The following is a 25875-nucleotide window of genomic DNA, read 5'->3' as shown; positions in this document are numbered from 1 at the left end:
TAACGCTATAGGTCTGTAACTTGATACAGAGGAAGGATCCTTTCCATGCTTTAGAATTGGAATTATAGTAGCCTCCTTCCAAACAGAGGGGATCTCGCCGGAAAAGCATATTGACACGTGTACTTATCTTTATCGGGCGACTACGTTCGCCGCTTAACAACTGTAATCGCACAGCGAGGGACGCGCCTGAATGTATCCGATGTTTCTGGAAAGTTATCGATGCTTCTACCCGGCTGTCTGTTGTCGCCGAACCTTGTGTTATCTGATTTTATCGCGTAACACGAATGGTGTAGAACTTTGTGGAAGGCAGGCGGGTCCAAACGATTAGTCTGGAACATTCGACGAGTGCTCTATAAAAGCCGACGCGCTTGACCCGCTGATCAGATTTCCGACGATCGCCGACCGTGTTCGCCGCTGTCGTTGTGCTATAAGTGTACACACTAAGAAAAAAAAGAGTACCTCTTACTCTTTTCGGAGAGTCTGGACTCGCCACGTATACGACACACTTTGTGGGAGACACCCGAACTCTCTTTCGGCAGAGAGTCCCGAGACTATCCGTGCTCAATACAAGGTGTTTGCGTGACTCCGCACACAATAGTCATGCACACTCTGTTGTAATAGTCGCCTATACCCTCTCAAAAGGGTTACAAGACTAGTGCTGAGGGAGTCCGTTAACAATTCTAAATGAGTCGAACGACTCAAGATAAAAGGGTGACATGACCACTGCTGAAGGATTTGGTCAACTCTTCTTGACGAGTCTGATGACTCCAGCAGTGTGTGTCAAGTTACCCTTAGTGCGTGGTGCAGGACTCTTGTAAATGGAGTAAAATAACTAATCCATGTAAGTCGTTTGACTCTCGGATGGCAGTGTCGAGCCGCTTTTCAATATGTGTCACCGACTTTTGCTGTAATTACACATGACTATGGCTAGTTCTCAAGATGGCTACTGTGAAAAGACAACATATAAGAAAGAACCCATAGCAAACTTGCCAAAAAGGACGTGGCAGGTTAGCAACAAAATGTTAACATTTCATCACCCTTTGTTGTCTTCTGGAAAATTCAAATGTATTAGTCAGCACAGAATCACCATGAAAGCAAGACAGTTCTCATTACCATTAAACTGGAATCAATAGCCAACCAAGCAAAACAGTCTTAAATAAACATCCAATATGTAGCCTGCAGGTGCATATGCATGACACTGCAACGCAACTCAGAACCATAATGAGACCCCAAAATATTATGTAACTCATGTAGAAGTTCAATTCAGCACTGCACAGGTCTCTAATGTCAAAACATTTATAAGTTAAACCTATTTCACTGTTCTTCGAGACGTTTTTATTTAGAACTTACGATTTAACATTTTAAGCAAGTAAGCTACACAACAAATAAAGAAGGCCGCACTTATGTACAAAGGAGACCCAGATAATCAAGTGCAATAAAAACAATATTCCAACTTAGATTACATAATCTATGCGTTATACTATGCTTGCTGAAAACAACTGGTTGGCAATTGATAATCCAATCTAACAGTAAGAACAGCTGTCTTACCTTATGGTACTCTTGTTGGCACTTTTCCCCCACAACTTGTGTGTGTTAGCGTCAGTTGAAAATTGATCTGAAAAATACCACATTAAAAAGTTGTTCATCAATTTTATTGTCATACAACATGCAACAGTGTATAAAAGCTTCACAACAGATAATATTACAAAAATAAATAGAGCAAAATTTATACTAATTGTTTATTTATGTTGACAAACATACTTTTTAAGACGAAGTATAATAGCTGACAGACAATTTCGCAGATTGCAATAACCACTAATACAAAACTTGCCATAATGCAAACACGCTGACAAAATATGTAGCACAGGTAGCTGTATTTTGTTACGGCAAAGATAGCACATGAATAATGAGGACAAGGGAGTTAGCAGAACACAAACTATACCCAGCTGCATGCATGCAGCTGTAACAATACACATGGTGCACCGAGGTCCAAAAGAAACAAAGAGGAAAATGTGAGGAAGGCTTCTTTTACTCATCACAAGCTATCCTGTAAGAGCAGACAGATTATGCACTGGCTGTAATGTACCCTCAGCACATACGTTAATAAGTTAGATTAGATGCCACATTTACAAATCACTCATACAATGTTCTTGTGATAGTCCTTATTCCGATTTTTAACTTGGAAAGCATGACTGAGTTATGTAATGCTTCCCTACACTTTCGCACATATGCAGAAAGAAGTGTTGCTATAAACACGGGAGATCATGGAAGGATGACTGACACATACTTCTTTTAATTCTTTTGTCTTGGTCTTTATGATTATCTACCACAGTAGTCTTTTGTAGAGTGAAACACATTCAGATAATAAATACACTGTGGGCAACAAAGTGTGAATACCTGTTCTTGATTTCTACCTTTCTCAAGTGTCCCACTAAGGTAAGATTGGTGCAAAAAATTGTCTTCCCAATGTATGCGTTCCCACAAAACAGGAGCAGATGATAAGCCACATTAATGGTGCGTGAAATAAAACATCTGTTCTTAACTTTCTGTTCTTAACTTACCACTGCCATTGCAATCTGGTGCGATTTTCTGCTTTGTTGTGTACTCTAGCACAGGTGCTACGCAGTTCACTTGGTGCCCAAAGCAACTCTCACACTATAGCAGGATGTCAGTTTTGTTTTTCAAATTCTAAGCGAAACTCAGGCTATGGGGGACAATTGTAAGCTTATAGTTTTGCTTTGTATCTTCATAATGTTGTAGAGCAGGGTAGAAAGCAAGAACAGATATTTATAATTTGGGTTCCCATTGTGCATTGCATGGATATGTTTCAATGAATGATAAAACTACTTGGTAGATGAGAGAATTAACTTCGAAGTCTACCATATCAGTAACTGGAAATTTTATGTGTAATTGAAATTTTGTGATTCCCAGTGATGAAGAAACAGTTTTGATAATATGTGCCAAGGCAACTAAGTCACTCATGCTCACAAAGGAAACAAAATAAAAACAACCAAGATTGCAATAAGTTCCAACTTGCAACCAAAAGTGAGACACCTCACATGACTGACTTATGTATTTACTGAGCATGATTTACATCTAGCGCATAATCTGCTTGTACAAGATGACGAACAATTAGTTACTGTTGCTTTCTCTCTGGGGCATTTGGCTCTTCTGAACACATGCACATTGTGTGGCAAACCTGCGTGGATGTAGCTGGGCACAGCTGTTATTCAGCATCAGTCTGTTCTTATGGTCCTGTACTATTATCATTGTAATTTATAATTAGCAAATAGCCTAACTATTGGGTTGATCAGCTCCATTTTAAACAAAAGATACTGACAGATTTCCCTGTTGATCGCTAACAAAGTGATGGGTACATCATTTCAGATTTCAAGAAACAGCTGTGGAACAGAACAAATGCTGAAGACAGAAAATCTACAATGACCAGTACCTTCTTTATTAAATGCAGGGTGTCTACCAAGTTGACATTTCCAAATTCCCTGAGTTTTCCAGGTTTTTCCTGATTGCTATTGCAAATTTCCCTGGGTGATGCAGAACTATGTTTTATGTCAAGACGGGCTGAAAACATGTCGCCTGAGGCTGTCACTCCCTAGTAGGCACATGAAAAAAATTAAAGAAGCTACTTAATCCAATTTGAATACTAAGCAGTAGTGTTTATGTTATTCAAAAAGAGAATAGAAGGCAGGGGTTAGTAAAATGCACAGCAAATAAAGTGTCCTCGAAAAAAATTGCAAATAAGTCGGACATTCACAAATACGAATAAAAAGGAGATGCACATAGAAGCGAATATATTTGAATATATGAGCGATCTCTATCAACTGATAGCAAGCTCAGTGGTATGAGGTCCGAACTCTGTCACAATTGAGATTCTCTCTTAACCGCTCGTAAGTCAACCTCAACTGTCTCGACATACTCTCAGCCCGCGCACGACGCCTGAGTGTTGTGTTTCACTGCTTTATAGAGTTTATTTTGGTTTGGATGCGGGACACCTGCATCTCGGCATCAGCCAAAACTGTTTTTTGAGCCCAAGCTCCTTCAAAACGGCGGCAGCAAGCTTCCTTTCCCATTTATTCCTCAATGCGTACATCATTTCTGTTCTTGTCCTCCTTCTGCCACTCGTTTGCCCCAAGGACCATTTGAAGCATCCTGGTCAGTTGCACAGTCCGCGGCCGATTTTAGAACTCCCTAGGGGTCGCGAAAACGTTCGAAAAATCGGCCAGTTGGAAAAAAATTAATGCGTGTCATTTACTGCCCTTAGGGGCTCAAACCTCCACAGGCACGTTCGAAAACGCTCTGAAGGCCTGTCGGTACACATATTAGGCATATCGGCGCTCGTACTGTGACAGGAAATACCGGGTGCACGTGTGTATAATTAAGGAATACATACTGTTTTCCGTGGCAATAGCCCCTTCCCACGCTTGTTATGCTTCACTGCAATACTTTGCGTATGCTTCACCACGTAACACTTCTGTACAAAGGCGAAGCTGACTTTCGGGAACCGGCATTATGCAACGCACCGTGTTTTCTAAGTTTTTAAGCCAATCGCGAGGACCACAAAAGCGGAGTCCGTGCCATTGCTGACAGCAGCTAATTCTTTCAATAGAAAACTCAGCACCAAACGGCAAGAAGCTTTATAGCGAACGTCGAAGCAGCTAGGCCTAGCGTTGCCGCAGTGGTGGTAACGGCTGCCAGCGGATCTGCGCGCGAGAGTGCCGGTTCGAGGTGGCGAAGTAATCGAAACGGCAGCGGTGGTACCTTTGATTATTGCCGCTTCGGACCTGCGGTCACGACAAAACGTCCGGAAAATCGGACGGCGAAGGGTTCTTGCGTCCGAAATTTCACACGTTCTGATGCGTTTACTCTATGGGGTACGTGGCGGTGCCGCGAAGCCGTCCAAATTATCGGGAATTCGGAAAGTCCGTCATTGACTGCACACTGGCAACTCATCCAGCCGACCACAGGGCGTCAAAGACGATTCACTGCGATTCCTGTCTGCTGCTCGAGCCAGCATTACCGCGACTTTCGACCCTTCCTATAAAAGTGCCGCTAATTTTCCCTGATAGACGCCCAAATTCCCTGAGTTTTCCCTGACTTTTTCCAGACTACTCAAAATCCCTGAGAATTCCCGGTTTTCCCGGTTTTCCCGGTTGGTAGACACCCTGTAAATGCCATGTACTAGCTTTTTCTGCAATGAATACCATTATTACCAAAAATTGTAGCCTGAAAAAATAATTGGCAAATATTTACAAAAGTGACAGAGATTAGAACTGCATGTTAATTACATATGTCTTCTTGAACAAGATCACAATAATTGAAGTTTCATTAATTTTAGCAAAACACTGACATCCCATTATTGAAGCTAGTCAGTGCTGAAGGTATTGTTAGTTTGTAGGAGTCCTCAGACTGGCAGATCTGAAATATTTGTCACCATACTTGGTGGAACATGCTTTGCTCTTTCGGATATTACTTTGCCAAAAAGCCTTCTGTAATCCTTGTAGGACAATTCTGTGTGGAAAAGAAATCTATTTGATCATTACTTTTTGGGTATATGTATCTCAGAACTGGTGCTAGTCTGAGTTCTTACAAAGTAGACGTTATTGAGTACTGTAATTCTAATGCCTGCCACAGCTAAAATTTATGTTAGTGAAAATTGTCACACTGTCATGAAGCAGTTATGTTCAATAATTAGTGGCAGTCACCGGTGAAACACTCAGTACAAAACACAAATATATGGAGTCAAAATTTAAATGTCCAACAAAGTCATGTCTCAAGTCTACATTTCACAGAACTGTCTTTTTTTCTGTTAGTGTGCCAATACCAATCACACATTCACAAACATTTTAGTATTGCACTTCTGGTAAATGCAGAAAAATTCACCGTCTTTAACAGAAGCCCTTGGGAAGACAGCCCATATTCGCTTCGACAAGAGGACTTGCCTTAAGCTTTGCGTCGCTATGTTGTAGGTCACTGTAGCAAGGGCAACGTTTTGCTGATTGAATATTACTCGAAATATTTTTATTATTTGTACTAGAGGTTTCAAAAGAGAGCCAATTGTAGAGTTCTTCATGCAGATTTCATATATTCCATTAGTTTTTGTTTAGCTGCTTCTTGAGTTATGTCCTATACAACGGCAAAATACATAGTGATATTTGCGGGAACTTTCTTGTGTATTAAATTTTCACAAAAAAGCAGTGTGCTGCAGCTAACTCAGCTCCCTGTAGACTGCCAGGTGCCGATATCTATTCAAACAGCACGTAAAGTTACTAGAAGTATGCAAGATTAGTAGGCAGGCAGGCAGGCAGGCCTGCTACTAAAATTATTGAGAATACTTCAATAATTTTTTCTCACAATAGCTGACAATAACCTCGTGCTTTATAATTGTCCTATACAAATTAAATTTGGCATACATACTCTTCAAGATAAGCAGAATACCAGTATCTAATTGAAATTGCAATCTAAAAATTATTTAAAGTGGCCTAATATTTTTTGCATAATTCCAGTTTTGTACAAGCTGTTTGGATAGGTATCGCCACTTTGCGGTATACACCTAGCTAAATAAGATACAGCATGAAACCATTTGCGAAACTTTTACACACAAGTGCCCATAAAAATATATTGCCACTATGTAGGACATAACTAAACACCAGCTACACAAAAACAATGACAATTCAAATCTACATAAAACTCCCTATGAATAGCAGTACACTCAAATTTCTAGTACAAATTAAAAAAGTTGTTTCGAGGAGCATTTCCCCTTAATAAGTGGGTGTCAGTGTCTCTACCAAAGGGTTACAAAACGCCTTGAGGCATACCATAGGGAGTTTTATAAATAGCACACGCATGCATCTGTCTAAAAAGTCCTATGCCCTGCTTGCATTCCTTAGACATTTTTCTGCATTCTGTTGTATGTCACCGTTTGCATCCCTTAACACTGAGGGCGCAAAACCGAAAAACAGCGTATTAATACACTTAATTTTTAGCCTGTAAAGGGGTTGTATGCGAATGGGGGCAGCCAACTCTAGCATGAGAATAAACAAATATTTGTTCTCGCATTAATGAAACCAGTCAAAATATAATCTCGCAAATCTGGAAATGAATACACAAAGAACCTTGCTGATTGTTACATTAGTGTCCCGAACAAGATCTTTTGATGTTTATAATTCCTAGTTTTATTCACTTTCCTCTAGTAACTGGGCTTTGACCTAGAATACTCAGTGTAGGAGACTAACCGAGGCCTGGAAGCCAATATTTAAATCTGAAATAGACATTCATCCCCCGACCACATGGCACTGCTACGTCATCAGAAGAAACATGCATCCATGGACATATAGTCTGTAAAATTATTTTTACATGATCTGTAGCGTTACTCTTGCACTAAGAAATTCTGAAAATTAGGAAATACATCTGCTATTTAAAGCACTGCTGCAAACCCGTGTGTTTGAGGAATGCAATACTCAGAAGGTGTAATACAACCAATGTGTGCATGAAACCTATGCTGCCTTTGACATTCGTCAGTGTGGCAAATAAGCACTGAGAAATGCCAAGGGTACCATAGCTTTCATGTCTCAAACCTTGTATGCGAGTACCAGTATCTTTGCAGTGAAAGAAGTCACATTATTACCAGACTTATGAGGGGAACCAATGTTTCTCTAGTTCAATAGTTTCTTTCTTGTGCTCCTATATCCTTGAGTTTTTAAAAAAATAATGGGTGCTTGAAATAAGTACTCTATATTGCTCTTAAATTTATCCTGCACCAGAGCCCGTGTTATGTTACATTTCTTGAACACATTGCAGTGCTGTAGATTATCAAAGGAAGAAAAAATGCCGTAAGTTCGTATTTTAGCCTTCCGTACAACAAGAATTAATAACCTATTAATTACATCCACAAGTACGAAAGAACTACGAGAAACGGGGCTTAAAGGCAGGTATACATTAGAATAGCAGGGGCTGATGGTGAGAATTCTAAGAGAAAGGAACTATTAAAAACGGGATACTAAAGACACATATGAATTATAACAGAAATATTTACAAAGAATTTGAAGAGACAAATAGAATGTCTGTTCAAATCACTCCACCCCAACATTCATCCATGGTTCGATAAGTGATCACAGCCGGTGATGCTGTTTGGATAGATGGTAGGTGAGGCACAGCTGTGAAATAGGTAGCACATGTAGCGGGGTCACCAAAGGTTGCACGCTGGTTGCACAGCAGATTGCCTTGATCTCCGGACTCCCTCGACCCTGATGCGTTGAGCCTGGTTATACGTCGTTCGCAAAAGGCCTGGCCCGAGTGTGCGGCATGGCTTGGGTAAAATTTCGAGGCAACCTGAAAAACACAGATTCATGTATTAGCACCAAAATATTCTGTACCATAGGGCAAATCTGAAGTTTACCATCTGCACATAGCAGATGATGAAAACAGACACAAGTCACTAGACTCAAGGTATATAAATGTGCAAAAGTGGAAATGAATGTTAAGAGCTGCTTATAGGATGGAATCCTTCAATTTCTCTTTTGTGGATCAATAATAGTATCTTAACATAAAGTCAAGTGTACATGACCCTCCCTATTTGTGTAAGTAGGCTATTCCATGCCAGCTGTTCCAACCTGGCACTCAACCACTTGGAATTTCTTCTTGAAAACTGAGGGCCTTTCATTATAGAACAAATCTCAATTTCACACAATACTTGAAGCAAAAAAAAATTTTTACTGCCATAAACATTATGTCAAATTTCGTGTAATGCACCAAAGTATGCATCATAAAATGGCAGCCAAAAATTTGGTTATTTCATTAAGAGGGCCAAATTTTTAACAACGAAGAGAGGCCTTACACCAAAAACTTGACTGCTTCTTAGCCACTGCTCAGTTTATTATGGCTGATTAAAAATGGACAAAATGGCTTAACTTTATTCTCACAAAAGTGACCTACAGCAAAAGCTGCAAATGTATGCAATCCATGTGTTTAGGACTTGTGCTGTGTGCAAGAATGGTATCAGAAAGATACATTATGCAGCAGTGCAGAGAGGAGGATGAACTTAGAAAAGAAGACAGCTTTGGTGTACGTTTATCGGCCTGCTTACCATTGAGGGAGCCCTAGTAAATTTATACCAAATACCATGTATGAGAGTACATTGCATTCTTTTTAAATTGGTAAAGCTTTATCAAAGTAGTTCTTGTGTTAAGCAAAAAAAAACTGTGCATGTGGTCTCTTGCAGTTTGAAAATTTACATCGCATTTCGTCTAATACACATAGCCTCTTGGCGGCTAAGACAAAATGCATGGACTTGAGCATACCTGCACAGATAGCAGGGAGTCTAAACTGCTTCGAAGTTACGTCTTTCATTGCTGAGTGACAAGCCATTTCACTCAAAAAGACGTCACTTAATTACAGGTATTTACCTGAATCTTTCTGTCGGCTGTCAGCCTGCTGGCATCATCACTAAGGCTGCCAACTCCCTAGTGGACATAGTCGGGACATGGTGGCGGCAGGATACAGTGGCAGAAGCCGCCAAAGGCTCCCAACTACTTAGTGGACGTAGTCAGGACAGGGTGGTGGGAGGACACAGGGGTAGGAGCCGCCAGAGTGTACCTGCAACAAATTTGCACAAATGTTCTTAGTCCTACCATGACATGATTTACAATAAAACTGAGCTGTCTGTGTAACATGGCTACCAATACAAATAAAGGTAAACAGTTAGGTCCTACGACACAACTAGAAGCCCAACAAAAAAGAAACGGTACTTATGTTTATGAAAATCCAAACAATGAAACAAAAAATGTGTAACCGGTTTGTGCATGGAAGCTCGGTTGAAACCTGAGCTCATACCATCAAGTGATCTGCTAGACAACTGCAAGCCTGCCACCTAGATATGTCATTGTAAATTATTTTTACATGCATTATGTTAAGCTGCGTTAATACAAGTTCAAAATCTCTTAATATAAGTAAATCACCAAGCTAATTCAATTAACGAATTCCAGTGGTCGTTAATGCAACAAAGTGCAAGCTCGGAATAAAGCTGGCTAAACTGGGCAGTGAAAAATAACAATGTGGTTCTCTACATCTTGTTTTCCTGGCTTTCGCTTTAGCACGGGAATATACAAGAATTTTGACATTCCTCATATTTCACCCTGCTAATTATTATGCCATAATGCATAATACTTCAGCAAGAGGAATAATGCTTTCTTTCAACCGTAAATAGTGATAGAACAAGAAAATTCATTGGAGCCAACGTTTTGAGAAGAAAAATCTCCTTCTCTTTGTCGAAATATTGGCTCCAGCGGTCCTTGTTCTACGGCTCTTCATCAGTTCAAGTCTCTTGTCTTCCTGTGTACCTCTGTACTTTCAATGTTATGTCAATGAAACTGTAATAACGGATCATTAGTAAATGTAGCTGATGAGGAACTTGGGCTTGTTGGTAGATAACGACAGAGTAACTGCGCAACATAAAGATACGGACAAAGGAGGCTTGTGTGTGTTGTCTCCTCCAGCCATGTCTCCCCTTTGGGTGATTATTCTGTCTCAATGTAAAACTGTTACGCTTTGCACAATAATAGTAAAATGCATAAAGACAGGAAAGTGGACACAAAAATTACAACAAATAGCATCATATGCTAATGAGATATGCAAAAGTGCCTGCTACAATTTGTCTCACCCATAACGTGCTGGTAAGATGGTGACTTCTGGCTGTTGCCATTTCTTGAATACCTAAAATAAAATACATTTCAAAATTATAAAAATACACAGGACAACAGCAGTAGCCGAGGACATAATGCATTGTTTAGTACAAGAAGGTAAACTAATCTCCGATACACGGCAGACGAAATTTCCTTTATTAAGTTAGTAGAAAAATACAACACACTTCATTTCATTCAATACTGTCAGCGTTTCTTGCTACAAGAAAAAAGGTATTTCTGCATGGAAGCAGCAAAATAATAAATGGCCTTCTACTTTTACAAAATATGTTGCAGCGACTAGGCCAACTACAGCTGTATATACTTAAAATTGTTGTATGCACATTACAATAGCCAAGACAGGATAAACTTGGGTTCATATGCAGCTCACTGGAAGGTACAACTTTGCAATCAACTCATTTCTGCTGGGCAAATATACGCACTAACATAAAACTACACATAAAAGGACCTTTTTTTTTCATAAACCACCGGACTCAATATAAAAAATCCAGTAGCAATAGTACAATTTTACCACATAACACAGCCAGGTTTTGTAAGCATAGTAGGAGTTACTATATAAATGTTGCAGCATATTCATGCTTTTAAATTTTTACAACCGTGAAAATAAAGATTACGTAAAAATAATACATATATATAGGCTTAGATTGTGAGCTAATGTGTTTTCTACTTACAGCCAAATGCACAAAAAGTTTGTTCTCTTTCAGCGCTTTGAAAGCGCTGTGTCTGTTCGCTTGTGCATGCAGCCGCTTAACCGCTCTTAAAATATCTGTGCTGCCACATCGCCTGACACTGCCATACAGCGTTGTAGCGCTTTTATTATTCGCGGCAATATACCTAAAGCGCTAGTAAATCTTCAGAATGCACAAGCTGCCCTTTCGATTACCTGTCTTCGCCATGCGAAAGTCACACTGGTGCTAGTATTGTATCTACACTTCAAGTTACGCAGTACTTGATATTCTACGGATTTTTCGATGCGACAGGCCACTCGTCACTAGAGTCGTTAAGAACGGTGTTTATCCTGAGGCTTCCGTCTGCCAGTAGTATTTCCGCATACATACGCGCACGCATGCCTAAGAAACGTCTGTGAACTGCCAAGAGAAACATGGCGCAAAATGTAGCCGTACCGGAAGGGCCGAGTACGCGCCGTTTGTAAACTCGGAACAAAAGCTGATATGCTTACCTGAGACGTTAAGAGAAATATGGCACAGGTCACTCCCCGCTGGTAGTCGTTCGTATGCATCTGGTCGTCTCTGTCCGTTGCGATCTCCCATATCACAATGAAAGATGCAGTGCAAACCGCAGCACTTCGGGCGCTTATCGGCGATACGCTGCTGCTGGCGGCGGTCCCCTCATCGCAATCACACAGCACGGACAGAAGCTCCCACCGTAACTTGCCACAACGCTTGGTTGCAGTCGCCCTTAACGCAGCGATTTCAGAACCACTCAACGACAACGTACTCGCGCGTGATGCAGCACAAGTTCAAAATGGCGTCATGCTATTGACGGCTTCGGCTTTGGATCATTTTGTATCTGCACAACTGGGCAAAACGTTGCGCTAGTTTCGGTTTTGTTTCCTTGCGTTGAAATAAAAACTGTTTCGCTCACTGATAATTTTACGTCACTTAAGTAATGTTTACGAATGAAACAGCCATGAATTTAACACGCGTCTTGAAATACCCGCTACGTTCACTTGGCAGAAGCAAAATTTTCTCGTCCGAGTGTGGTTGTGTTTCAAATATATATCGCTGGGCTGTCGGAGCGTGCTCGAAGTCTGAAGACGCGGCGTAATTGTCCTTAATTTGCTTAGCTATAACGGTGCGGCTGCCCTTGATTTCTGTCGAGTGCAGTTTGGTCTGATGTAAGGTAGAACTACAAAGCCGCCCATGTTACTGAATGATCTAGTGCACCTGAAGCTGCCAGAACTCCGGTATTTCCTCCACAAGTTCTTGCGACTGTGTGCCGCTCTCACCAAATGCGAGCGTATAGTCATTTGGCGGAGATTTAGCAACACATTTTCTAGAACTATCGTTCACCGCTCTATCACGACATGGCAGCAGCGTGGTTGGTCCTTAGTAAAATTTTCTATGCATTGCGAATTTTGCAATAGCAATTATATGGACACAACCGCCGAAATATATCTGTCGGTGTTGCCGTGAGCTTACGTATAAAGTGCGATAAGATCCTATCCTGCGCCGTTAGCTGTGCGCGTTAAAGGAAGTGTACGAGGGCGAGCCGAGATGTATAGTGCCTGGATGGGTGCCCCAAGTATCTATAGGTGGTCACGTGATAAAACGCGCGCAAGCCGGGGAAAGGAGGCGCTGGTTTAGCACGCTTCTCCTCTGGCCGTTGCTCTAGCCCGGTCTGGCGCCACTCTCGCTCTGTCTTGGAGATAACTCCCGATGGGTGCAAAGTGGGGAGGGGAAAGGCGCTTCTATATCGCTATTTGAAGTTTCGGGTACGCTTTGAAGGACGAGGCAGCAGAAGCGTTCTGTCCGCTCTGTTCGCGCCCTTCATCACGCGGACGCTGTGGCAGCGAGTGTTCGCGGTCATTGAGTGAAATCTGTTCATGTTTGCCCGTGCGCGCGTGACCCCGTGCTTGCTAATTTACGGAGTAAGCGATTGTTTACTGCAGTTTATTCAGGCGATGAAGCTACGAACCTTGGTTCGTGCAGTTGTTCGTGCAGTGGTTCATGCAGCATTGGGGGGAAACTGCTATATTTTTGTTTTTAAATTTCTGGGGGGTTCGAAAGCAGTGCTGCGTACGCTAGTGTTTGTTTCTGGTCGCGGAACGCAACGCACTGCGGTAGCCCAGTGGCTTTGGTGTTGCGCTGCTGAGCTCGAGGTCACGGGTCCAATCACAACCGCAGCAGTCGCATTCCAATGGGGGCAGAATGCGAAAACGCGCGTATATTGTGCATTCCGTGCACGTTAAATAACCCGAGCTGCTGAAAATAAATCTGCAGTTTTCCATTACCGTGCGCCTCATAACAAGATCTTGATTTTGGAACCTAAATCCTCAAAATTTAACTTTACGTAGCGCAATTACATTTACAATCGACACTGTTGAGTGCGCCTACTGAACTTGTTATCTCGTTGCTGTGCTCTCTTTAGTAGCCAATGCTATATTTTTTAGATTTACTTATGGTCAGAATCCATTGTGACAAATCCGGGTCTTCCTTAGCATAGGAAGCCAGCTATCGCTTAAGCGTGTGATATATCAACAAACATGTTCAAGGAAAATCGATATTTAGAGTTCGATGTAATTGCAGAACATGACAAGCTTGACGAAAGAATGATACACCGGATGTCGGTAACATGTCGGTAACGTCATTTCAGCATCAAACAAAACACTCGGTTTTCTAAAACGTCACCTTCGTCTTGCCCCACTACATGTTAAATTGCTCGCGTATAAATCACTTATAAGACCCAAATTAGAATATGCATGCCCCATCTGGAGCCCACTTCAAGCATATCTAATCACCGCATTGGAAGCTGTGCAGAATCGTGTTGCCCGATTCATTCATTCCTCATACTCATATGACGTCAGTGTTTCATCCTTGAAAGCTACATCCGGACTGTCACCCCTCTCTTTTCGTCGTCGCATTGCTAGCCTCACCCTTTATCACAAATTCTTTTATTCTCCTCTCAATCAAGCACCGTATATCGCCGCCGCATCACGCATATCTCACCGCACCAGTCATCCCCTTCAAGTTGCCCGCCCACTATCACCTACTACTACGTTTTCAGCCTTGTTATTTCTTCGAGCAGCCACGGACTGGAACGGCCTACCCCATGACATCGTCGCCATCGCTTCAACACCTGCTTTTCAAGAACGCGTAACAAATCACCTTCAATGTTAAATCAACATCGCTGTTTGTTTTCCTCACTACAAATGTAATCCCACTGCTTATGTAACACCCCCTGAAATGGGGGCCTTTAAGGAATGAAACTGAACTGAACTGAACTGATTACAACCAGGACAGGAACTCGAGGGCCTGCCTAAAACAGAAGACGTTATCTGGTATTTCTTCTCCTGCATTTTAATCTTTCTCTCGCCAGACTCATCTCGAATATCAGAGGAGTCGCAATCTTGCACGACGACTCTTCGCGTCCTATTAAGAGTCAAACGACCCACACACAAATGTTGACTCTTGTTTTGTGACTCTACCCGCGCGAAAATGGGTCTTCGTAAGAAAAAAGAGAGTCAAGTTGCTGTGACTCACTTTTTACTCTCTTTTTTCTTAGAGTGTAGCCTGTTTTTGTGGGCACAGGTTCGCCCAATAAAAGCTAGTTTTGTATTCCACCGTATTCTTGCTTTCTTCACCGTCACTACCCCGTGACAATATAACGTTGTAAAGGTAAAGGAGGGTTTTTTGTGTTTAGGAGGGTAGTTGTTTCAGCATCTCACATATTACGCGGTCTGAATCTGGCGCGGATATATTACGACAGTTCAGTGCTGCCTGCAGTTCTGCTATGCAGAACGGTTCGTTGTACGCCACTCTTTTAGCACATTTTCTTTGTAACTTTTGCTGTTCTATTCGCGTTTTGTACTTTAGGAAGGTTTCGGGGTAGTGCGAGGAGCTCGATATGTATTCAAAATGTCCACCAAGAAAGTTGGCTTGATCTTCCAGGCTTTCTCCGTGGCTATTTACTAAAGGTAAGGAATATGTTTGTTGCCCGTTAACTTTCTTCAATCAATTCCAGACTTTTCTCTCATCTGTGTAAGAGTTGATGCTTGATACCAACTTTGCCCAACTCTCTCGTCTTGCTTGTCGGCGCGTTCTCCTCGCCTGCGATTTGACATGCTTAAAGTTTTCCAGGTTTTCTGCTGTTGGCGAATCGCGAAGCAGCGCCCGCGCTTTGTTCTGGTTCTTCCGTGCTTGCCTACAAGCATCGTTCCACCAGGGAACACGCCGCTTGGAACCAGTACCACTCGCTTGAGAAATACACTCAGAGGCGCCATCAAGTATAAAAGCTGTAAAATATGTGACAGCATCCTCTACGGTTATACCGGACATCTCAGTCCACGTCATGTGAGTAAGAGTTCGGTACCGTTCCCAATCGGCTGAGTCGACCTTCCATTGAGGGGCCTGCGGGAGATGTTGATCTTGCTCCGTTGTACTTAAGATTATTGGGAAGTGGTCACTCCCATACAGGTTATTAAGCACACTCCATTTTAAATAAGGTAAAAGCGTCGGCGATAAAATGCTAAGATCTATGACAGAATATGACTTGTTAGCCAGGTTAAAATGCCTGGGCTCCTTTGTATTCAAGAGACATGCTCCAGAAGAAAAAAGCAGCTGTTGAATAACGTGACCTCGCGAATCACAGCGTGATAACAATAAAAATTCAAACAGCGCATAAACGACGGGACCAGAAAGAGCAGGAGACAAACACGTGTTTGTCTCCTCCTCTTTCTGGTCCCGTCGTTTACGCGCTGTTTGAATTTTTATTGTTACCATGCAACACCAACTCGCCCAATCCGCTGCCCTTCCACAGCGTGAATCGCCCCAGAAACTACTGTGTGCATTAAAATCACCAAGAATCACATAGGGCTCCGGTAGCTCATCTATTAATTATTCTATGTCGCGTCCGTGAAGTTGATAATGTGGTGGTATATACGAGGAGAATATGGTTATGAGTCTATTTAAAAGTACGGCTCGAATGGCCACTGCCTCAAGGGCTGTTTGGAGCTTGAAATGCTGACATGCTTTACTTCTATCAGCGATGATGGCTACACCGCCAGATGATGCGACAGCTTTCTCGAGGTCTCTCCGGAAAGTAATGTATTGTCGGAGGAAGTTTGTCTGCTTGGAAGTTAGATGGGTTTCTTGCCCACACAGCACTTTAGGTTTAAACTTAGAGAGAATTTCTTCGACACCATCTCTGTTTCTTAATAGTCCTCTAACGTTCCACTGTATGGTGTTATCTAGGTTGAAAAAAAAATGTGCTGTGTGTCTCAAGAGAGAGCAGAATGAAGTTCGTTTAAAGTGCCTTTGTTAGGCCCTGTAGTTGGTGTTTTGTCTTTTCTGGAGTGGTCAAGAGAACCTCGCCGCTCCTTCGTCGCTACTTGCGCCGTTTGACTTGGACTGGTGTCCATAGCTTCTTGCGAGGCACTGGACACCCGCTCCAGAGAGCGATGTGTGCGTCGCATAGACTTAATCTCAAGCGACAAAGTCTTCTTCCCCACCGGACCGGAGATCGACAGGACCCCTGTGGCGTCTGCGGTGCCCTAGCTGCTGCCGGAGCTTGAAGAGGCCACTGGTGTGGAAACGTGGAGAGATGGCAGGGCAGGGTTGGCTGCTCCCACCGTAGGGGCGGGTGGCGTGAGCCTCGGCATGCTAGGCGTGGTCCGGGCTGCCGCCAGAGGCCGTTGTGGTGCCGCCCCCCGTTGCACCACTTCAGTGAAAGATTTTTTCATTGTGAATAGCGAAGAGATCCGTTGTCGCGCTTCACGGAACGTTATATTCTCCTTAAATTTTGCAGTAATTATTTCCTTTTCTTTCTTCCATGCTGGACAAGCTCTGGAGTATGCAGGGTGACTGCCATCGCCGTTCGCACAATGTACCTCATCATTATTGCAGTCGTCAGCAGAGTGACTGGTTGTGCCGCACTTTGCGAGCATAAGCTGTCCTCGCAGCTCTGGGATGCGTAACCAAATCTCTGACATTTGAGGCAACGTCGCGGGTTCGGAATGTAGGGTGAACATGAAGTTTTACAAAGCCGGTCTCAAGAGTCTCAAGTAAAGTATCTGAAGTGAAAGTGAGTAATAAATGCTTTGTTGCGATTTCATTGTCATTCCGTCTGATTTTGATGTGCTGCACATGGATTACGCCTTGGTCCTTCCATTCATCCAGGAGTTCTTTTTCATTCAGTGTCATTAGGTCTTCATCTGATACTACGCCTTTGACTGTGTTCATAGTTCGATGTGCGCTGACAGAAACAGGGATGTAACCAAAGGCTGCGAGATGTGCGAGTCTGTTGTACTGTTCCTTGTCCTTTAGTTCGAGGAGCAAATCCCCACTTGCCATCTTTGTTACTTTATAACCAGCTACAATGGTCTCGTTTAGGCACTTGGCCACAAGGAATGAGGAAATTGCTCTAGCTTTTGTGGATGTTTGTTCGCAGTGAAGGACATGGAATTTCGCAAATGTTTCTTTGTTTTTGGGCAAGAACAGTGAGGTTGCGTCGGTGGGTACCCTTTTCGAGGCACGATCGGGTGAAAACGGGTTCGAGGATCCCATAGAAAAAAGGGATTTGTTCGGCAACGTCGTCTGCCACCCACCACGGAGCCCAACAAGGGGACGTGGCAGAACATGTAAACAAGTCTGCACAGCGCCAGCAGTATGCCGTTACTATAACCTAATATCGTATACCCAAGGTAGGACAGCCACACCAGGTTAACCCTTGCCGCCAGGAAAAGTCGAAATGAATGGAAAAGATGAGAAGACAGGAAAGATCAAAAGTGGAAGAGACAGACGAAGATGAGGGTAGAGAGAGACAGGAAAAGGCGACTGCTGGTTTCCTCCAGGTGGGTCATTCTGGAGGTGCCGTCTGTGTGAAGCAGAGGTCAAAGAGGTGTGTCGCCTCCGCCGGGGGGCCTTAAATGTCCAAACACCCCGCATCGGCTCAACCCCCAGGATCCCCCTTTCCTCAGACACGGCTAAGCCGCGCACGGCTACACGCGGCAGGGTCCAGCCCTCACGTGCTCGGGTACGTGGTGTCGCGACACACCAAACGCCTGCTGATGCAGACGCCCCTGCGGGGTGGAGAAGCTGTTGTAGCCGTTGGCTTTCGGGGGGCTTGATCCTGCGAATGAGTGTTGCCTTCAACGTCTCATAAACGTTGTCTGCTGGTCGGGAAAGCAACAGGTCGCGAATTTCGCTAGCGGTTGATGGGGGCAGACTGCTCGCCACATAGTGGCATTTCGTGGAATCTGCTGTGACGCGCCGTGCAGCGAATTGTGATTTTACCTGAATGAACCCCAATGCACGGTCGGCCGTCTAAAACGGGGGCAGTTCGACGTCGGCGCCGGAGAGTGTCGGAATTTCGGTGCCTTGAGGCGTGTCCATAGCACTTGCTGCTCGTCCCGGTCACCAGTGTTGTGCGGGACGTGAGCGCGGCTGGAAATAAGCAGAAAGAAGCGAGCAATGCGTCCCTGAAGAACAAGCAACTGATTTTATTTTTGTGTTGGTCCAGCCTCTACGGCTTGGTTGCGCACCACTTCACTTTCGCGCGCACTCCGCGATAAGATTTTACCGAGTCAAAAAGGGGAAAGGGTGTCTGGCTGCTACTGTGAGACCGTGAGGTCGCTACAATATGTTTTAATTTTGTTGGCATTTTATCAAGTTATATGTCGCAGTAGCAGGGAATTATGTGCGCAGTGTTTAGTTGCACTGCAGCCTTGTTTAGCAAGCTTAGAGATACGGTGGGCTGTTTTCCTGGCCTTTCTCCTGGTACTTAAGCTTTTGCATGTCAGAAATGTGTGGTCGCCTTATTGGAGCGCTGGGATTCATATTCAAGAGCGATGCAGTTCCTTTTCATCCTGTCCCACGAGCCTACACAAAATCAGGCTAAGCTTACTTTGTTGGTAGTACTTATGGAAAGTATTAACATAATAGGGACGCCCCTCAGAATGTGCGGAAGCAGTGCTGCAGGCCTGCTGCATATACAAGTGCAACAGGTCTGCTGTAATTCTAGGGCGCATTCACAGGAGCGCCGCATCTTTGCGACTTCCATTATTGTATTGATGTATGATTAATATTGGCGCCCTGTGGATGTCTTAATCCACACACGAATGTCCCACAAATGTCCTTTGGATAATTGCTAAGGAAAAAATGTCGCAAAAGCGTCCTACACCACGGCAAAAGTTTCCTTAGGTTCTACTCGGGATTATGCAATAAAAAGTGTTTATATTTTGAAGGCCTCTCGCCTTCGCTCAGGGGGTCCGCGAGCCGCGACCAGCACGGCAAAGGACCAATGGTGCGAGGAACAAAACCGCTTTAATTTACGGCATAATGAAACAATTACCGCAGCCTCGCGGGCAATAGCAGAAAAGAACAAGGCAAAGAAGCAAGCAGCTGCACAGCGAGGCAACAAAAGCAGCATACAAGCAGCGAGGCATACAAGCCAAAGCGAGCGACGAAAGAACGGCCGATACAAACTTATCAACCAACACAATCTTTCGGTCGATAACAGAATGCATAAAGCGCAGAAAGCAAGCAAGCACCGAACCAGGCGCGCAGACACAGTCCCAAAAGCGAACAAGAAGAGCACTCTTTCACGCGGACACAATAGAAAAACGCTCTTCCCCCTGCTCTGCATCACGCTAGGAAAGAAACCTACCCCCGTATTCACAAACGCACCTCGACTTGACCCTCCACTCGAAATGCTCCTTGAGGGCGGTTTTTCGTTTCACAAATCGCCCTCCACTTGAAACGCGCCTTGAGTGAAGGAAAGCTCGAGCGCTTTACTCGAGAATCTCAAGGTAGCCTCGCAGCTACCTTGAATCGCTCCTCGAGTGAAGTTATTGCGTAAACATGGCTGCCTTGCGATCTGTCGCTCGCCTCGTCAGCATTTTCCGATGGACGCCAGTTGCCTCCGTAGCTTTTCTTGGGTTAACCATGCTGCGCATTTTCAAGGGCTTCGTTTTAGGGACCGTTGCAGTCCTCTGGAGCGCTTCGGCACCGGAATTATTCCACTGCAGCGCCGAGACAGATCGGCCGTCCTGTCAAGAAGACTGCGAGCTAGTGCAGTGATTGTCGTCTTACCCCGTGCATGAGCCAGTTGATGACCTGCACACGTATTCTTCGTGCCACTGCTCCGAGCCTACTATCGGCGTCAGTGCATTCACGTGTTTCTTGCGGCTCATCGTAGAAAGCCGGATCAGTTCAAGCACGGCCCGATACATAACTGCGGCGGACTTTGAACTTGCAAAAAGAAAACAGCTACGAAGATTCCTGTCACCAGTGGGTGTGTTGCCTGTGTCGCTTGCGCGAGCGCCGGCCGTACTCGGGCAGATCGTCACTGCCTACGCTAATCCAAGGACGGCGAAACACACTCCAGCAAAGCGAGCATCTTTGTGAACGAGCAGGTGCGTTCACTTCAATTTTTGCAATTTTCTTTAATTTGATGCGGCTAGTTGCGCTAAGGAAAATACGAAATGGACTGTAATTTCGCGCGGACCGTGTGCAGTTGGTGCAATTTAAGGTCATCAGCAATAATTACGTAATCCTTGCTTCAAACGATTCAGTTTAATAAGCTTGTCATCCCTATGAAGATCCAAGCTCAACGAGGAAGTCACCAACCATGAAATGGCATTCAGAATTATACCTGCACGTATAGACAGGTTAATGTGATGTTTTGTTCGAATAAAAGAGACACAATAACAATACAAAGGAGTAGAGTTTTCTGCATCACATCATTTTTTATTCCGATAAATAAAGGTGCAGCAGTGTAGTGACAGCACCTAATATAGACACTGCTAGCAAGTGGTAGCAGATATATCTCGCACACCTTTATTGCGAACATCCCAGCTCTCCATAGAGTTCGTTATGTAAGTGTTAGATCGCTGTTGTCGGTCTTGCTGAGCAAGCGGTAGACCAGCTGAAAAATGTTTCTTTGGAAATAAAAATAAATAAAAACAGTATGAGCTAATTTATGTAAAAAAAATCACGCTATAGAACACAAACTTCTTGAACTAATGTATTATTACGAAATGTAAACTACAGAAAACGAATACAGTACCTAAGCTCGTTTCATGGACCTTTTTTAACATCGTTGTATGTTTATTACCAACCCCTTCTCTTTGCAGGAACCAGGTTGCCAACACACGCACGAAGAGCAACTGCCTTTCCAACTGTGCAGTTTGTGCTGCGCTTGCATTGGTGTGCAAGTGGAGGAGAGGTCCAGTTAATGTCGTGCTGCACTATAATAGCCGTCGAAATATTCTGCTTAAGACATTTATCACTTTTCTGACATCCTAACAGGTCAAACATCACCCCTAAAAGCAGTTTGAGTGCATGTATTTGCCTTCATAGACACGTTGTAGCTGAAGTCATTGTATTTTTCATCCAGATGGCCTTTCTTCAGTCATATTTATTAAGTCGGTATGTACCCCTAATAATTTCTGGTCAATTCAAGTGCCAATTTTTTTCTAAAACGATAAATTAACATTATTATCGCCTTTTTGTACTTTGATAGTATGCAATAAATACAGCGTGAACTCTGATCCTACAAACAGAAGCAGTAATGAAGGAGAAGAAAGAGGGTTGACCGAGGGGCGCGAATTTTAATAATCATATCATGAGAAGCCAACAAGCAAAGTCACGAAAGACAACATAAGGGAAATTACTTGTACTTACTAACTGAAATAAAGAAATGATAAATTAATGGCAATGAAAGTGGATGAAAAAACAACTTGCCGCAGGTGGGAAATGATGTAGTTCTAGTAGTAGTAGTAGTTAGTTCTAGTAGTAAAATATATATACACAAGAAAGTGGATGGGAAAACGGTGCCGCGGTAGCTCCATTGGTTGGAGCATCGCACGCCTATGGCAAGTTTTCTCAACCACTTTCATTGCCATTAATTTGTCATTTCTTTAATTCAATTAGTAAGTAGAAGTAATTTCTCCTCTGTTGTCTTTGGCGTCTTCGCTTGTTTGTTTCCAAGGATATAAACAGGAGTAGTACTGCTGACTAATATATTCTAGAATAAAACACCATCTCTGTTCAAGACAGTAGTCTGTCGGGTGTAGCCACCCGACGGCATGCAGTGGTAAATTCTTGTAGAATATATGCTGTTTCTACCCTGCTTCTAGCTCCAGCTTAAGATAATTTATGACGGCCCGAATAATGAGTTTCTTCCATTGGATGCGGATGACAGTTGGCTTCAATGGGGCTTGCAGAACTTCTGTAATTGACCGAGGTACAACACCCAGGGTAGCAGCGTGTCTTGGGGGATCCCAAAATAGGCCAAATGGTGATGCAGACTGTCACAATGACAATGCTGAAAAATACAGTATAGAGCGCATTACTACCGTTATTTCAGAAAAGCTGAGATCAACCATCAAAACTATGGCATATTTTTAATCTACACTTGCTCATGCTAAAGTTGCTTCAGCATGCCACAAAATACTGGAGTGCTGGCTACAAATGCTACGAAAGTGTTGCTTCACAAATTGTGCGCAGCAAAAAGATCCTGTCGCAGCTGCAAAGCACCACGGGCAACTGCTGACCTCGCCCATCATATTCATGCGATTTAAAACAAAAATTATTTGACAGCTGAAGGGGAATAAAAAAATTAATTTGATTTCATTGACATGGCTGTTTCATGTTTGTGGTTCTAAATAAGAGGGTGTCCATTTCGCCATCTTGTGAATGTGGGGACACGTAACATGAATAATTTTACAAACTTTATGAAAATAAGCACAGACTAATTACCGGGTAGGCTAGTCAAGTACTTCTTCAGCACCTAGCTTCTTTCAGGGAAGCGAGCTGGTGCAATTCCAACAGGCAGGCACCATATCTATCGATGGTTGCAGGTCTGCCAGAAGCCTTACTGTGCAGCACAGGCGTAGATTTTTTCATCAGCTGGTCCTTTCAAGGCCCACATTCTGCACCAGAATGCCAAAACTTTTATGTAGACAGGGCGCTCGCGCGCTAAGTAAATTCAGTATACCTAAGCAACGGATATGAAAAAACGTAACACAACTAAAAATATGTTGGCATTGCGTGAACTTGAAAGCCCAGTTTACGGAACGTGCATCAGCTGCTACCACATAGCACACTGAAAGAGTTAGGACGAAAAAACAAATGGTGGTGATAAAGTATTGACAAGTGAATTTTCGGAAGATTAAAACAATGCGTAGCGTATATGTGAAGTGAGGAAGCATAGGAAATGCAGGCACCAGTGCTGGTTCGTTGACCATATGTGCTACAAGTTGAGCAAGCCGACTGACCACCACGGCTTCTAAAACAAAGTACAGGACTTAAAAGACGCTTGTTTTTTTTTTTCGACCTGCCGGAGCTACGCACTCAACCATATACGCATTCTGCCACATGTATTATAACTGCTTCTCCTCTACCGAAAGATTTCATACGCGATACTGGAATGATGCAGGCGCCGATCCGAACCTTCTACATTATCGTTTAAAAAAGCGAAACCAACATTGTCGTGCCAAATCTTCCACAAGTTCCCATTAGCAAAAAAAAAAGAACATGTTTTGGACAAGCTTATGCTGCCTCGAATATGTTTAAGGTACTAATTAATTTCCTCAGCATGAGCAACTGGAGTCAATCATGCATGTGTACATAGGAAACGGCTTATCGACTGCGCAGCGGCAACCTCAAGAAAACCGCATTGACATACTGTGCTTCCATGAAAGAATGGCTCACTCACCCATATTTTCTGTCCTGTTGTTGCTTTCAGCAAACTCACAGCACCACTCGGTCTTGAAGGTAAACAAAGCTGCCCATCGGCCGTTCCATCTGTGGCCTCAGAAGTCATTCAGGCTCGGTCACCATACGCACAAGGACGAAATCACCCATCATAACCGCGATTATCAACCGCAACGTCAGTCACCAATGAAACACTAGGAAAAAAAGAGCAGCGAACAAATGCCGGCGCAAATTATCTTGGTTCTCAGCCATGCGCCATGCGCTCAGCTGTTGGGATGCGATTGTTGCCAGACCTCAAACACAGCTCCCGCTGGCTTTATCCGTCGAACGCTCACAGTGGCAGCGTTGCCGAGCTAAAGTTGTACATTGCGCCGTGTAGTTGTTTGATTGGGAAGACGAATGAACTGAAACACATATTTGTCTTAAATAATGGGACTTTTAATAAGCACATTGAAGAATAGTCTCGATATCAGACGCTTTTCTCGGTCGATACACTGCACTTGAGTCGAGGGCGCATTTTCAAGGCGTTCCTTCGCGGAGGAAAATTGAAGTAGTGTTCATGAAACGCAACGGAGCCTTGAGTGAAGGAAACCCCGTCACCTCGACTTGGCTGAGTCGAGGAGGAGCTTCAAGTGAAGGCGTGTTTAAGAATACGGGGGTAGACGTGCCACGCCCCACCAGCGCCTCCCGAGGCCCGCGCCCCGGAAAAAAGCCCCGAGTGCCGTCTTCGCTGCCTTCTTATCGGGCAGCTCCCGTCTCAGCAGTCCCCGCGCGAGTTCTTCCGACATCACGATCGGTGCGCATGCTCCATGCGACGAGTGCCGTTGTGGCGCGCGTTTCAAAGGCTTCCCCCGTGCGCGCTACAGAGAGGGCCCAAGGGCCCGACAATTTAAACATCTCTTGGACGTCCCAACATCACAATAGGACGTTCATGGCACATTTCGTAGAACGGGAATTCACGTGCATCCCATGGACATCTAAATGATGCACGAGTTTTTACGTGTGTCCCAAGGACATTCCAATGTCCAGTTTCGGACATACGGTCGGCATCTGTAATACGTTGGTGACTCAGTGGGCCGGGCTGCTTAAACCGATGGTGGATTTCGCACGTTATTGGGTCAATGGCCGCGAAAAATTCCTTCCTCATTGTTGTCCAGCGGTCATCTGCAGCAGGTTTAGAAAGCTTCTTTGTGAGTTCGAACCTTTTTGGCGTGGATGGCGTGGCCGCATCCGCCCTGTCTTGAATACGCACTGCAGTGCGGACAATGTAGTTGTCTAGACGCACCGAGGGCTGATAGCGTCGTGTGCGCTATAGCACCCATACGCTTGCCTGTCACCCACGTTCACAAAGTGACACGTCATTGTAACTTTTTGTTTCCTGTGTTTGCGACTTCCATGAACCTCGTTTTACACCAAGTTCACGTAGATCTACAAAAACTTGGAAAGAGTGGCCAACGCTTTCGGCGGCATGGTACTCAGGTGCTGTGTGCCTCAATGCACCGCGCACCCGAGGAGGAGGAGGAGGAAGTAAACTTTATTACTCTAGAAAGAGTAATTCAGCGGTCGTGCCGGATGTCTTGATCTCCTATTGGTTGATGAAGATCTCCGGCCTGCACGGTTGGCGCCCCTATTCCAGGGCACCACTGAGCGTGGCTGCTCGTCGGGCATGATCCACCAGCTTCCGTTGGAGGCTAGGGTCGCCGCTGGAGAGCACGCTCTCCCACTGCTCCGCACTCGGATTTTCTATTTTGTGGAATTCCTTATTT

General features: G+C 44.0%; 2 long non-coding RNA genes across 2 annotated transcripts; both read right to left on the bottom strand.

Annotated features, from left to right (window-relative positions):
• Window positions 1-1634: 1634 nt before the first annotated feature.
• On the bottom strand, window positions 1635-12175 carry LOC139048143 (uncharacterized). The gene is made up of 4 exons (XR_011507576.1): window positions 11893-12175; window positions 10673-10725; window positions 9420-9609; window positions 1635-8346 (listed from the first exon to the last, which is right to left on the bottom strand). It is a non-coding gene; the product is annotated as an uncharacterized lncRNA (long non-coding RNA).
• A 9031-nt stretch (window positions 12176-21206) lies between these two features.
• On the bottom strand, window positions 21207-24460 carry LOC139047607 (uncharacterized). Its single transcript, XR_011507255.1, has 3 exons — window positions 24111-24460; window positions 23153-23325; window positions 21207-22718 (listed from the first exon to the last, which is right to left on the bottom strand). It is a non-coding gene; the product is annotated as an uncharacterized lncRNA (long non-coding RNA).
• Between the last annotated feature and the right edge of the window lie 1415 nt (window positions 24461-25875).

The sequence above is a fragment of the Dermacentor albipictus genome, chromosome 7, assembly GCF_038994185.2.
Source record: "Dermacentor albipictus isolate Rhodes 1998 colony chromosome 7, USDA_Dalb.pri_finalv2, whole genome shotgun sequence".
NCBI lineage: Eukaryota > Metazoa > Arthropoda > Arachnida > Ixodida > Ixodidae > Dermacentor > Dermacentor albipictus.
The sequence above is the reverse complement of the archived record's forward strand: the minus strand, read 5'-3'. Positions and strand labels throughout refer to the sequence as shown.